General features: G+C 43.3%; 1 pseudogene; it reads left to right on the top strand.

Annotated features, from left to right (window-relative positions):
- LOC122150628 overlaps positions 1-12,658 on the top strand; it is a 57,997-nt pseudogene extending 45,339 nt beyond the window's left edge.
- Positions 12,659-15,191: the final 2,533 nt, after the last annotated feature.

The following is a 15,191-nucleotide window of genomic DNA, read 5'->3' as shown; positions in this document are numbered from 1 at the left end:
TATGTGGGAGACTTTCAGGAGTCGAGCAAATCTCTGATACGTGCTGAATCCAGATGGCTTTTGTGATGCATGCTGAGTTCGGAGGAAGTTCCTTGATACCTGCTGAGACTGGAGGGCAGATAAAGGCCCTAAGGAGTGTTTAGAATTACAAAAGTTCTGTTAGCACTACTGACACTACAAGGTTTCTGGTTAAAGATTTTCCTGGAGGCTGCTAGAACTCTAGCTTCAGATTGACTCACAACTGATGAAGATTGAAGACTACAGTCTACAGTATAGATTACACCTCAGTATAAAGAAAACAAAAATCCTCACAACTGGACCGATAAGCATCATGATAAATGGAGAAAAGATTGAAGTTGTCAAAAACTTCATATTACTTGGTTCTACAATCAACACCAATGGAAGCAACAGTCAACACATCAGAAGACATACTGCATTGGGAAAATCTGCTGCAAAAAGACCTCTTTCAAGTGCTGAAGAGCAAAGTCTCCTTGAAGACTATGGTGCACCTAACCCAACCCATGGTAGTTTTCAATCACCTCATATGCATGTGAGAGCTGGAAATTCATAAGGAAATAAAGAAGATTTGATGCTTTTGAGTTGTGTTGTTGGCAAAGAATGCTGAAATTCTCATGGACTGCTAAAACAACTAACAAATTTGTTCTGAAAGAAGTGCAGCCAGAGCGGTCCTTGGAAGCAAGAGTGGCAAGACTTCGTCTCACCTATTTTGGTCATATTGTCAGAAGAGATCATTTTCTGCAAGGATGTCATGCTTGGTAAAGTTGAGGGTTAAGGAAAAAAGGGAATGGACTTCAACAAGGTGGATTGACATAGTGGCTGTAATGATGGGCTCAGGTATAACAAGGGTCATGAGGCTGGCACAGGACCAAGCAGCGTTTCGTTCTCTTGTACATAGGGTTGCTATGAGTCAGAGCTGACTCAAGAACACCTAACAACAAGAACAAGCTACACTACCCCCTTCTCCTCATCTTATGGCTGTGGACACAATTCCAAGGACCAGCATAAAGTTAGCAGAATTCAACCCATCAACCCAGTTCTACAAGTTCATATAAGCTACTCAGGTGCCATCTGGAAAAAAAGAAAATATGAAAAACTAAACATTCACCCCCCTCTAGACTGACCATTTAAACTACCAATGACAGAGAAAATGTGGATTGGGAATTTTAAAATAAAGTTATTTTTACTTCAGCACATGGGGGTGGGAGCTCATGAATATGATTAGATCAATTATTAGAAACAAAGAAACCACATTTTCTTTGAACATCTGAGTGTTGTGTGAATACATTTGAGCATACAACTCCAGAAGACTCCAAGAGCCCATCTAGTAAAACACCTGTAGTATGTTTATTAACAATTAGGATGAGGAAATGAACAACATACTGATTAAATTTGGGTTGATGCAAAGCTGAGAGTTATAGTGTATATGTTAGGTGACAGAATTAGGATCTGAAAAGCTAATCCTTGGCTGGCCCAGAGAGCCATGTCCAACCAAAATAATAATAATCTAGATAAAGTTAACTAAACTAATGCTCAAAGAACCAACTGTATAAGAACAATGCCTGAACAAGGTTTCTAAATATATGTAAAATGGATTCAATATACGGTCTAAGAGAAAAATACAAATAACAATTTTTGAACCCTTACTATGTGCCAGCTTTATACACCATCTCATTTAATCCTATAAAGTGTTTCGTAGTATTTCTGTTCAATCAGATAAGAAAATTGGAGTTCAAATCCCAAGGTCACATAAACAGTAGGTGGCAGAATTAGGATTTGAACTCATGTCTATCTGACTTCAAAGCCTAGGTTCTTTACACTATATGAAACTGCCAACATATGGCAATCAATTTAAGGTGGAAATTATTCAAATAATCTGAACAATTCTCTGAAATTTTAACTTGTCTCCCAATGTTGGAGACAGAAATGTGGTAAACTCCAGGGTGGGATGGTGGAGATACTGTTATCGAACCAAACGTGGGTTCCTGCCCAGTGCGTGTCAGGTCAAAATAGTGTACACACCGAGATTGAGAGGAGAGAAAATTATTTATTGCAAGTCAGCAGTATAAGGAGTTAGGGGTAGTTTAGTATCCAGATCTAAACTCCCTGAGATGCCATCAAACACAGTTTTGTAGGTTTCAGGAGAGGGGGTTGTGCATATTCACAAAAGGTTGAGGAATTTGGGACTTGAACATGAAATGAGTGAGGATAGGATGGGTCACACTAGTTTCCTGTTATCAGCTAATAAGGGCTTGGGCAGAGGGGAGAGAGTCCAATTAACTTTTGTTCCTTTTGTCCTATTGTGCATGTCCCCTGTTAACAGTTAACTTACAAGTTTTTTCTAAAATACTTTTAGCAAGTCTATCATCTGCAGGAAGGAATGTTTTCCATTTAGTTCTTTAAGGAACTGAATACTCATCTGCCCGGTGGGAAAATAGTTGGGGGTAATTTAGTTTACTTATCTATTCTCATCCGGTGCCAGGGTGGGGGAAATAGTTTTACTTCACTCAGTTTCAATATCATCAGCCAGGCTCTTTCCTAACTATGAGGCTGTATAATTCCATCTCTGAAAATTTGCAGAAGTCATGATCCATGTGTTCAATAGCTTTTGTTATAGTAAACAAATCTCAGTGACTTCCAGCAACAAACCTTTATTTGTCACTCACGGGTCTGCGAATTGGCTGTGGCTCAGCTGGTGTCAGCTCAGGTGTGGCTTGTCTCCAGGTCAGGGTCATTCTGAGATGCAAGTACAGGGAGCAGCCACTATCTGGCACATTTTTTCATGCACAGAGGGCAGAAGCTCAAAAGCACATTTAAAGCATCCTGTTTGCTACCACTCAGCTAGTTGCCAGAACAGGCTCTTTATCTACTCAGTAGGCAGCAGTTGAACTGCAGCAGGTTTAAACCATGTCCCTGTTAGAGAAAACGACCGGTTCTTAAGAATTCTCCTTTGTCCTGTGATGGTACTACTCCACTGAGATTTTGTTCCCTCTTTTACATCTTTGTTTTGTTTATTTTGTTTTACTTTCAAAAGAAATCATCACAGGTGATGGCAACTGCAGACCAGTCTGAAATAAAGAGGTGGGTGGAATGATATGAATGGAAATATTCCAAATCTCTCCCACCCGCCTCCTCCACACTCCCTACCCTTCCCTTTCTCCCCACTTCCTTCCGTCATCATAGCTTCAATACTGTGATGAAACAGTGTTGATTGCTATGTGATTGTATCTTTAGCTATGGATGTTTATTATTTCTTTAAACTTTGGATACATCCCTCACACATAAGCCTCAGGGCACATTTACAAGCACTGTCGAAAAAAAATCAGAAAGCTGTGTTATCTATTTATTCCAGGGGAGATTTACTTCATTTATTTATTTGTTTATTTATTTATTTATTTGATTTATACAGCTGGGTCCAGCACAAGCCCCTGGGCTCGCTCACATCAATTAAAACCACAGATAGAAGCAGAATGTTGAATACAAACAAAATCAACAATTAATGGACTATCCCCAACTGTAAAGCACTTCGGCAGAACCTTCAAATCATTCCTCCCCACTAACCCCCTTGGGCAGAAGGATGGGTTAACAGATGGTTAAACAATGTTAAGAGAAGAGAATACAGCACTAAAACTATAGATGGAGGTTGGAAGAAAGACAGTGTGCTAAATCCATTGAATAATTCATTTGCAGAGATATAGGTTGAAATCATGGATTTGGGGCTGGCTTTGTATGTAGCAGTGATAGGCAAAGGTGAGAAGACACTTCAGTTCTAATAATGGAAGAAAAAGAGACTGAGAATGCTAGAGTAAGAGCCAGACATTAACTAAAATTTTGTACACAGTAATACTCTCTCCTCTGGACCTTCTGGGGGTGAGCCAAAGGAGTGATCAGGCCTTCACTGTTACTTCACTACAAGCAACAATGTGATTTTCTTTGGGTAGATAACAACCTCTCAAATCATGTAAAACTACATTTGACCACTCAGGCAACTGGACTGAATGGACTAGCATGACACTTTTACATGGGTATTCAGATATGGTAGGAAATTTTTATCTTTGGTACGGTGTACCAAACTTTTTGTTTCTGCATCTCACTCTTGTCTGACACTCTATAGTTTAACTATTTCTCTTCTTTGACTTTATTTCTCTCTCCTTGTCATGCAAGAAGGCCACTCATGTCCTATAGTGCCCATATAATGCAGCATTTATTGGGGAAAAATTTACAATCAGGGAAGTAGCAGAGTACATACACACCGCTAAATCTCATTTAACTACTGAAATCTCATTATTCCATATTATACACAAAGAATAGATGTTTTCTAAATAGTGTGGCCAGGAGCCCTGGTAGCACAGTGGTTAAAGTGCTCAAATGCTAACTGAAATGTCAGCAGTTCAAACTCAACAGCCTCTACATGGGAGAATGATGTCCCAGTCTGCTTCTGTAAAGATTTACAGCTTTGGAAACCCTATGGGGCAGTTCTACTCTGTCCTGTAGGCACTATGAGTCAGAATTGACTCAATGGCAATGTTTTTGTTGTGCCGTCGAGTCATGATCGATGCAAAGTGACACCTCCTTGGGTTTCCGAGGCAGTATCACAACGGAAGTAGGTTGCCCAACCTTCCTTCTGAGGGGCAGCTGGTGGGTTTGAACCATCAGCCTTCTGATTAGCAGTCAAGGGCCTTAGGCACTATGCTAGCAATGGCAATGGGTTTTGGTTTTAAGTAGTATGGCCAAGACTTCAATGAAAAAAGGTCTGTCTAGGTTGAGCTGGATATGCCACTGGGAGCTCAAGAGGGAACAAGCCTTGCCCTGCACCATGGTACATATTTGTATGTCATCTTAAGAAGAGCAAGGCAAACTGATAAATACTGAAGTAATGAGAAAGATAGGAAAGGAACTCCAGGTCCAAGAACAATGTTAAAGAGTGTATAGACTGAGGGTCAAGGTCTCCATTCTGAGGACGCTGCTAATGACATTAACCAAAGGCATTATCTTTGCACAAGCTAAGCTGATTCTCTGCTAAACTGTCAAAAGAAGGAAGGAAATTCATGTTCAGAGCCATCTAGACTTTTCTATCATCACTCCCCACCCCTACATTCACTTTTTATTAAACTATGTTACTGTATCACCATTTCTTGAATACTTATTATGTGGTGGTCAATGCACTAAGCTTCCCAGACACAGTTATGCAAAATGTCACTGGCATGAAGGGGCTCACAAGCCTACCAACAACCATGGTAGAGAGAGATCATAAGTGTTATTATAAGCAGGTACACAGGAGAGCCACCAGCCCTCATCCATCCTTCAAAGTGCAGCTCCAAACACTATTCTTCTAAGATTTCAAATATGTGTATGGTTTGTACATTTGTAAAATTAATAGAAATGAGTAATTTCAAAAATTACTTGTTGCATTATATTTATGTCTACTAATTTTCAAAGCAGATGTATCTATAATTGCAAAATTTAGAAACACTAAATATCGAGTAAAAAAGTAATAGTTAAATAAATTATAGTAAATTAATGAGATAGAATATTAATGTAGCGTTAAAAGCAATCATTAAAAAGACCAAGTAGCAAAGTGAAAGAGTGATCCAAATTGTGTATATGCAAAAGAGCTAGTATTTAAGGGGAAAATGCAAAACATGTTGCAGCGATAACATTTTAGGAAAATGGAATTGTTTTCTTATTGGAAGTTCTTTAATATTATTGTTTTTATAATAAATCTAAGTCCAGGAGAAAAATCAGAAGTCAATTTTTCTATTTCTTTTCTTTTGCTCATATATTCTCCCTTGTATACTTATGTAGAGTAATATATACATAAAATAAGCAGTTTTTAAATCTGTGAGAATATTAATTCTCCTTCATTGAAAATAAATCAAACCAAACCCACTGCCACTGAGTCGATTCTGACTTATAGTGACTCTTTAGGACAGAGTAGAACTACCCCATAGGGTTTCTAAGGCTGTAAATCTTTACAAAAACAGATTGAACTATCTTTCTTTCTCCCATGGAATAGCTAGTGGGTTTCAATTACTGACCTTTTGGACAACAGCTGAATACTTTAGCCACTGTACCACCAGAGCTCCTATATTAAAAATAATTCCCATCAAAATGGACAAAAGCATTGCCCAGCTCAGAATTAGCAGCAAAGGAATTAATCCTGGAGCCTTGGATTTAGGAACTGAAAATCCTTTTTTTTTTTTTTTTTTCTTTTTCTTTATTGTGCTTATAATTCCTAAGAGAATAGTAGGTCATTCTGCCATTTCTTTTAAACATACCACAAGCTCTGGTGGCATAGCGCCTAAGGCATTTGACTGCTAACCAGAAGGCTGGTGGTTCAAACCCACTAGACACTCCTCAGAGGAAGATTGGGCAATCTACTTCTACAGTGATACCACCTCGGAAACATAAGGAGGAGTTGCTATGAGTAGGACCCAACTCGAAGGCAGTGAGTTTGGTTTTTTGGTTACAAGAGGTAGATGTCAAAAGAATGTCAACTACCCTGTAATGAATGCCTCTCCTTACCCTGATGCTAGAACTCTGGTCTCTCCTCCCCCTGGAAATAAAAACTCTCAGTACTATAGCTCTGTTGTGGGAGGAGAAGAGTGGGAAGCTTCTGCCAGACTCCTGATATTCTTTCCTCAAGAAAGGAATGCTGTTGGGTAGCACTAACAAAATAGGCCTCTCTCCGGAGCCTCTTACTCCCTACCATGAGAGGTAGATGTAGGTTTCTAGTAAGCTGGAGAAGGAGCAGGATCTGGGTATGTCTAGCCCAGCCCCTCACTTCCTTTTCTCTGTCTCTCCATGCTGCACATTCACAGAAGTCAGCTGTCTCTCCAGGGTCAGACTTGCCCAACCTAGTGCTGTTTAAGTCAATACCAGTTGCCCTTCAGTCCATTCTGACTCATAGCAACTCCATATGGGTCAGAGAAGATCTATACTCCATAAGGTTTTCTTGGCAGTAGTCTGTACAGAAGTACATTGCCAATCCTTTCTTCCAAGATGCTGCTGGTTAGGTTTAAACTGCCAACCTGTAGGTTAGTAGTTGAGTGCAAACCAGTTACTTAAATGTTGTTTCATGCTGTCTAGTTGATTTGGACACATATCAACTCTATAGGATAGAGAACTGTCCAATAGAGTTTCCAAGGCTGTGATCTTTATGAAAGCAGCCTGCCACATCTTTCTCCCACAGAATGGCATATGGGTTTGAACCACCAACCTTCTAGTTTGCAGTTGAGCACATAACCACAGCACCATCAGGGTTCCACGTTAGATAAATGTTGTTGTTAGGTGCCGACAAGTTGGTTATGACTTATACAACAAAACAGAACACTGCCCAGTGCTGTCCCATCCTCATAATCTTGACTGTGTTTGAGCTGCATTGTTGCAGCCACTGTGTCGATCCATTTTGTTAGAGGTGTTCCTCTTTTCACTGACCCTCTATTTTATATTTATGAATAGCCCTGAAAACTATTTTACCAAGCATCATGTCCTTCTCTAGGCACTGATCTTTCCTGGCAACACGTCCAAAGTATGTGGGACAAACTCTCGCCAACTTTGCTTCTAAGAAGCATTTTGTCTATATTTCTTCCAAGGGTTCTTCTGATAGTCCATTGTATATACAATATTCTTCACCAGCACCATAATTCAAATGTATCAATTCTTCTTTGCTCTTCCTTATTGTCCAGGTTTCTCACACAAAGGTGACAGAAAATATCATAGATTCACTCAGGCACACTATAGTCCTCAAAGTGACATTTTTCCTTTCAGATATTTTAAAGACGTCTTTTAAACCAGAGTTGCCCAATGCTGTTGTTGTTATTAGTGTGAGACCACTCGTTTTGTACTAATGCCCTCCAGGTAATTATTCTTTAACCCGGAGTCTTTAGTGCCGGGGATTCCAGCATGTCCCCCATGCCTCAGGGCTTTACCTCAAACCCCCTCCCCTCCTTTTCTACCCCCTAGCAACAACCAATCATTTGTACCCCTTTGCCTTGGTGTTACTCCACCCTGTATTTTTCCTATAAAAATGTAATAGTATGAGAGCACGGGGTCTTTTGCCCAAACCACTGTGTCGGTGTAAGTGGAGACCCTAGCTCGAGCTAGCTAATAAACTTTCCTTTTGCTTTTGCATTATCATGTCAGTGGTAGCTTCCTCGCGCCGACACTCCTTTTGAGACCTGAGTCCAGCATTTGGTGCATTGGCCAGGAAAGGAAAGTTTGGAACGAGTGAAGTTGCCTGCAATAAAGGAAAGTTCAGGAGCCGGAAGGACCAGGATACGTCCTTTGCGTAAGGATACTAGTCCATCAGAAAAGGTTGGAGGAAAGTTCAGGAGCTGGCAGGACCAGAATATGTCCTTTGCATAAGGATACTGGTCCATCAGGAAAGGTTGGAAAACTGGTGGATGCACCGGATTGGGAAACCGGTGGACACACCGGAGGAGTTGAGGAAGGAAAACTTCCCCAACTAACAGGCAGGCTGTGGGTGCTTTTTGGTAAGAGTAGCCCCCTTCAGGGGAGGGGCAGAGGCACCTCCAATCTGTGGTACTGGAACGAGATCTCTTCTGGGTGTCGGATATTTGTGTTGTCTGCTTTGGTGTCTCTTGTTGTGTGGCCACTTGTCTTTTATTTGTTCTGTGTTTTCTCAAAAGAGGTTGAAATGGGACAGGGACAGACCACCCCTCTGTCCCTGATGGTTGAACATTTTTCAGAGTTTAAAACCAGAGGGTCTAATTTGTCTGTGATAGCTAAGAAAAATAAACTAATAACTTTTTGCTCTTCAGAATGGCCCTCTTTTAAGGTACAATGGTCTCTGGAAGGCTCATTGGATGGAAAGGTGATTGCAGCCGTATTTGACCGAGTCCAAGTGCCAGGCCCCCATGGGCACCCGGACCAATTTCCTTACATTTTAGTGTGGCAAGATGTGGTGAATAACCCTCCCCCATGGCTAAAACCTTTTCTTCCGAATCTCTCTGTTAAGGTGTTAACATCCTCACTCGGGACTAGCGAAAAGGAGAAACCGAGATGACCTGAGTCCCGAGCAGCCATTCCACTGGTTTTGTCTGATTCCCAAACTCACCTCAATCTGATAGATCTAGAAAGTGGCATATCTCCACCTCCCTATGCCCGTACACCACCTTCCCACCCTCTCCAGGCTCACAAGTATCGGGAGGAAGTGGAGCAAGTGCTCCAAGTGTGCCGTCCACCATTACAGGCCCAGCCTCTGGTCTCCACCCATGCCAGAGGGGCTCCCTGGAGGCTGAAGCCCACTCGTCCACTGTCCAGGCACTGCCCCTCAGAGCAATAGGCCCGCCTCATGAGGACGGAAGCAGAACCTGGCAGTACTGGCCATTTTCAACATTGGACCTGTATAACTGGAAGGCGCAGAACACCCCCTTTTCTGAAAACCCCCAAAGCTTAATTAATTTGTTAGATTCTATATTGTTTACTCATAACCCCACTTGGGATGATTGTCAGCAGCTATTACAGGTTTTGTTCACCACTGAAGAAAAAGAGAGAAATTTGACCGAGGCCAGGAAAAATGTGCCCGGGGACAATGGACAGCCAACAACGCTTCAGAATTTTATTGATGCTGGGTTCCCGTTATCTCGTCCCAATTGGGATTTTGAGCTACAGAAGGTAGGGAGTGTCTCCAAAAGTACCACCAGCTTCTAATGGCCAGTCTTTGAGCAGCGGCAAGGAAGCCGACCAATTTGGCCAAGGTAAACTCAGTCAGGCAGGGGCCGACAGAGAGCCCTGCAGCATATCTAGAGAGGTTAATGGAAGCATTTAGACTGTATACCCCTATGGACCCGCAAGCCGATGAGAGTAGAGCAGTGGTGGTCCTATCCTTTGTAAACCAAGCGGCCCCTGATATCAGAAGAAAGCTTCAGAAGATAGATAGATTAGGTGAGCAGACCCTACAGGACTTAATGAAAGTAGCAGAAAAGGTGTATAATACTAGAGAAACCCCAGAGAAAGGGAGGAAAGAATACAGAGGGAGGAAAGAGAATTCCAAGCTAAAGAGAATAAACAGAATCAGAAGGAGTTAGCAAAGATTTTCTTTGCTGGAGCTCGGGGAGACATAGGGAGAGGTAGAGGAAGGAGACAAGATCAACATGACAGACCCAACCGAGGGCCACCCCTGGCCCCGGACCAATGGGCATTTTGCAAAGGGACTGGACACTGGAAGAATGAATGCCCAAAGAAAGAGAACAAAAAATATGAAAAGCCTGCTCCTGTTAGAACGTTGGTGGCAGGCGAGGACAGCGACTAGGGGAGACGGGACTCAGAACCCCTCCCTGAGTCTTGGGTAACCTTGAAGGTGGAGGGGAAGCCAGTAGAGTTCCTGGTAGATACAGGGGCTCAGTACTCCGTCCTCAATAAGAAAGAGGGAAAGATTTCTTCAAAAACTAGCCTGGTCCAGGGGGCAACAGGGGCAAAGCGGTATCATTGGACAATGCAGTGACAAGTGAACCTGGGAACTAAACAGGTGTCCCATTCATTCTTAATTGTACCTGACTGTCCTGCACCACTGTTAGGAAGAGACTTATTGTCCAAAGCTCAAGCACATATATTCTTCCATAAAAATGGTGTCCAGGTTACTGATGGGGAAGGCCCTCTTCTGCAGGTTCTAACAATTGCCTTACACAATGAATACCACTTGTATAAAGGTGTAGAAGACCAATGTACAGGCTTAACGGATATGGCTCCATGGCTGGAGGAGTTTCCCCAAGCCTGGGCAGAGACTGGAAGAGTTGAACTGGCGAAACACCGACCACCCATCATTGTGGACTTAAAACCCTCTGCCATACCAGTAAGAGTCCGACAGTATCCCATGCCCAGGGAAGCCCGGGAAGGCATACAACCCCATATCCAGTGGCTGTTATGGGAAGGGGTACTAAAGAGGTGCCGGTCTGCATGGAATACACCTCTCCTCCCAGTAAAGAAACCAGGGGGAGAATACCGACCAGTGCAGGATCTGAGAGAGGTAAATCGCTGGGTTGAAGACACATATCCCACAGTCCCTAACCCTTACACACTGCTCAGCAATCTTACTCCAGATCATGTGTGGTATACTACCTTGGACTTGAAGGATGCTTTCTTTAGCCTGCCCCTAGCCCCGCAGAGTCAAGACATTTTTGCTTTCGAATGGTTTGACAAAATGGATAAAGTCCTCAGCCAGCTGACCTGGACAAGATTAGTCCAAGGGTTCAAGAACTCGCCCACTTTGTTCAATGAGGCCTTGAGTGACGACTTACATGAGTACTGGGGTCAAAACCCGCAAGTAACTTAACTACAATATGTGGATGACTTGTTAATAGCAACCCCCGACTGGGCAGGGTGCCTTGAAGCAACCAGGAAACTGCTCACCACTCTAGGAGAGCTGGGATATCGAGCTAGTGCCAAGAAACTCAGATAGCTAAGCCAGAAGTCACATACTTGGGGTATAAGTTGAGAGCTGGGCACAGGTGGCTCACTGAAGCCATGAAACAGACTATCCTACAGATTCCCTGACCCACAAGCCCGAGGCAGATAAGAGAATTCTTAGGCACAGTAGGTTATTGCCGTCTGTGGATTCTAGACTTCGCCACAAAAGCGAAGTCACTCTATGAGCTCAGTAGACAAGGGTCGGAGTGGAACTGGACTCCAGAGGGGGACTCAGCCTTTAAAGAATTTAAGGAAGCACTCCTTGAAGCCCCAGCATTGACATGACCTGACCCCACTAAACCATTTCATCTGTTTGTCGATGAGAAAAAAGGAATAGCCAAGGGGGGTCCTAATAGAACAACAGGGGCCATGGAAGAGGCCAGTAGCATACCTCTCAAAGAAACTGGATCTAGTAGCAGCAGGATGGCCCCCCTGCTTGAGAATTATTGCTGCCACTGCTCTGCTAGTTAAAGATGCAGATAAGTTGACTCATGGACAGACTTTGAAAGTAACCACTCCCCATGCCATTGAAGGACTGTTCAAACAGCCTCCGAGGAAATGGATAACTAACACCAGATTAACTCACTATCGGAGCCTATTACTTGATGCTTCAAGGGTACAATTCTTAGCCCCAACAGTTTTAAACTCCGCCACCCTGCTACCTAACCCTGACCTAGATAAACCTCTGCACAACTGCTCAGAAATACTCGCAGAGGTAAATATGGTCAGGAAGGACTTGCGAGACTGCCCGTTGGAGAACAGTGACCTCATCTGGTTCACAGATGGAAGCAGTTTCATACAGGATGGACTAAGGTATGTGGGGGCTGCGGTGGTAGACAACCAGGAAGAAATTATTTGGGCTGACGCTTTACCGCCAGGAACTTCAGCTCAGAAAGCTGAACTTATCGCCCTGGCGGAAGCATTGGAAAGGGCGGAGGGGAAGAGACTAACAGTGTATACTGACAGCTGTTACGCATATGCAGCTCTTCATATACATGGAGCCATCTACCAGGAGCATGGGTTCAGAACCACAGAAGGAAGAGAAATAAAGAACCAGACAGAAATCCTCCGCTTACTGTCAGCTGTGACCCGGCCACGAATGGTAGCGGTGGTTCACATCCCGGGACATCAGAAGGGACACTCCCCTGAAGCAAGAGGCAACCGAGCAGCAGACCAAGCAGCTAAGAGAGCTGCCCTCCAAGTGGTATGAACTTTAGTAACTGACTTACCTGGCCCACAACTGGAACCCCTGCCCCCTACTCCCAACTACCCTGAACAAGACATACAGTGGGCTGAAAAATCAACACACATAGAAAAAGATCAGAATGGATGGTATACGGACTCAGAGAGAAAACTGATTCTCCCAGAAGAATTGGGGTGGCATCTTCTCACACACCTCCACCAAGTGACGACTCACTTAGGGGAACGGAAAATGTTGGAGTTACTGGACAAAGGACAGGTCTGTATACACCATCAGAAGCAAGCAGCTCAGAGTGTGGTAGACCGGTGTCAGGTCATGAAAATAGGGAAGAGGAAGAACACACACGCAGGTACGAGGGTAAGGGGGAGGGAGCCAGGCCGTCATTGGGAAATAGATTTCACTGAAGTTAAACCATGTAAATATGGATATAAATATCTCTTAGTGTTAGTGGATACTTTCTCGGGATGGGTGGAAGCATACCCTACTAAAGGGGAAACGGCAGTAATAGTAGCCAAGAAAATTTTAGAAGAGATAGTACCCAGATATGGAATGCCTAGAACGTTAGGATCAGACAATGGACCAGCTTTTGTAAGTAAAGTTATCCAGGGCTTAGCCTTGACTCTGGGGGTAAATTGGAAACTACATTGTGAATATAACCCTCAGAGTTCAGGGCAGGTAAAAAGAATGAACAGAACCCTAAAGGAGACCCTATCTAAATTGGCAATAGAAACTGGCGGAGACTGGGTGACCCTCCTTCCCTTCACGCTCTACCTGGCTAGGAATACCCTGTACATGCTGAATCTGACCCCATTTGAAATAATGTATGGGACGCCACCCCCTATTATTTCCAACCTGGAAAAATGTCTCGATGAGTTGTCAAAAGATTTAATCTTGGGGATGAAAACTCTCCAAATAATTCAGAAGGAATTATGGCCCAAACTCCGAGCCATATATGAAGGTTCTCTTAGTGAACAGGGAATTGACCATGGAATTGAACCGGGAGACTGGGTGTGGGTAAAGAGGCACCAGCAAAAAACACTGGAGCCTAGATGGAGGGGACCTTATGTTGTTCTTCTTGTAACCCTTACCACCCTAAAGGTAGACAGCATCAGCGCCTGGATACATCACTCCCATGTCAAGAAAGCTGACCCACTGGAACAACAGTCAGCACAAATAAACTGGAAAGCATCCTCGGATCCTGAGAACCCGTTGAGAATCAAGTTGACTCCATACGATGGAAATCAGAACCTTCATCCTCACTCTAAACATCTGGTGATCAGTGCAAATTAACATCAACCTTTTAAAGTCACGTGGCGAGTTCACAACGGACTAACCCATGAGACCTTAAACTCTACCACCCAGAACACCCCCCTTAATGTGTGGTGGCCTGACTTGTTTTTCTCCCCTGCAGCACTGACAGACATTTCATTAGGTAAAAACTATATCCGTAGGATTGGATTTTTTACCTGCCCAGGGTATAAACAAAATGTTTGACAGTGCGGAGGAGCCCCATGGTATTTTTGTAAAAGTTGGAGCTGTGTAACCTCTAATGATGGGAATTGGAAATGGCAAATACACAACCCAGACTATGTAACATTCTCCTTTGCAGGTCCTCCGTCACCTATCACAACAGCATGTGCAGATTGTGACTTAGTAAGAATTTCATGCACTGAACAAGGAAAAAAGGAATTAACTAAGTGGAAATCTGGGCTTACTTGGTGTCTTCAGATTTGGGACTCCCAGAGTAGGCCTTCTGGGATATTAACAATCTCTCTAGAGGTAGAAAACTTAAATCAGTCAACTATAGGTCCAAACATGGTATTTAACCCCCCGGGGAGGGAGAAACCAACTCCGAAATCCCCGGGGGCAGAGAATCAGACCACTAAGAAAATATTAGCGAGTGCGGCCACCCCAGAAGTGACCTCTAGAGCTCATGAATATCCCCAGAGTAAAGATCCCCTTTGGAATTTATTGCTAGCAGCTTTCCAAACACTTAACTGTACTAATCCTAACCTAACTCAAGCTTGTTGGCTTTGTTACGATATAAACCCTCCATTTTATGAAGCAATAAGCATTAATACCTCTTTCAGCTATTCTCATGACCAGAACCCAAAGAATTGCTCCCGGAAGGACCGTAAGGTGGGACTTACCATACAATGTATAACAGGAAAGGGCTTATGTATGGGGAAACCCCCCAACGCTCAAGAACGTTGAGCCTCATATACTGAAATAAACTCGTCCTTAAACTGGATCATTCCCAGGGAAGGGGGGGGGTTGGTGGCTTTGCTCAAGAGCTGGACTTTTTACCCTGTTTAAAGTTGAAAGTACTTAATCAGTCCTCAGATTACTGTGTACTAGTAACTGTTCTACCTCGAATGCTTTACCGCCCAGAGGAAGAGATGTATGTACACTGGGGTGGGACTAATAGAGTAAAAAGAGAACCACTCACTGCAGCCTTTACTTTAGCCACTCTATTGAGCTTAGCAGGGACCAGTATAGGAATAACTTCATTAATTTTGCAGAATCAAGGCATGACTTCCCT

Source organism: Orycteropus afer, unplaced genomic scaffold (assembly GCF_000298275.1).
Source record: "Orycteropus afer afer isolate SDZICR_OR568_19922 unplaced genomic scaffold, OryAfe1.0 scaffold00189, whole genome shotgun sequence".
In the NCBI taxonomy this organism is placed as follows: Eukaryota; Metazoa; Chordata; class Mammalia; order Tubulidentata; family Orycteropodidae; genus Orycteropus; species Orycteropus afer.
Note: the sequence above shows the minus strand (reverse complement) of the source record. Positions and strands in the feature narration are given on the sequence as shown.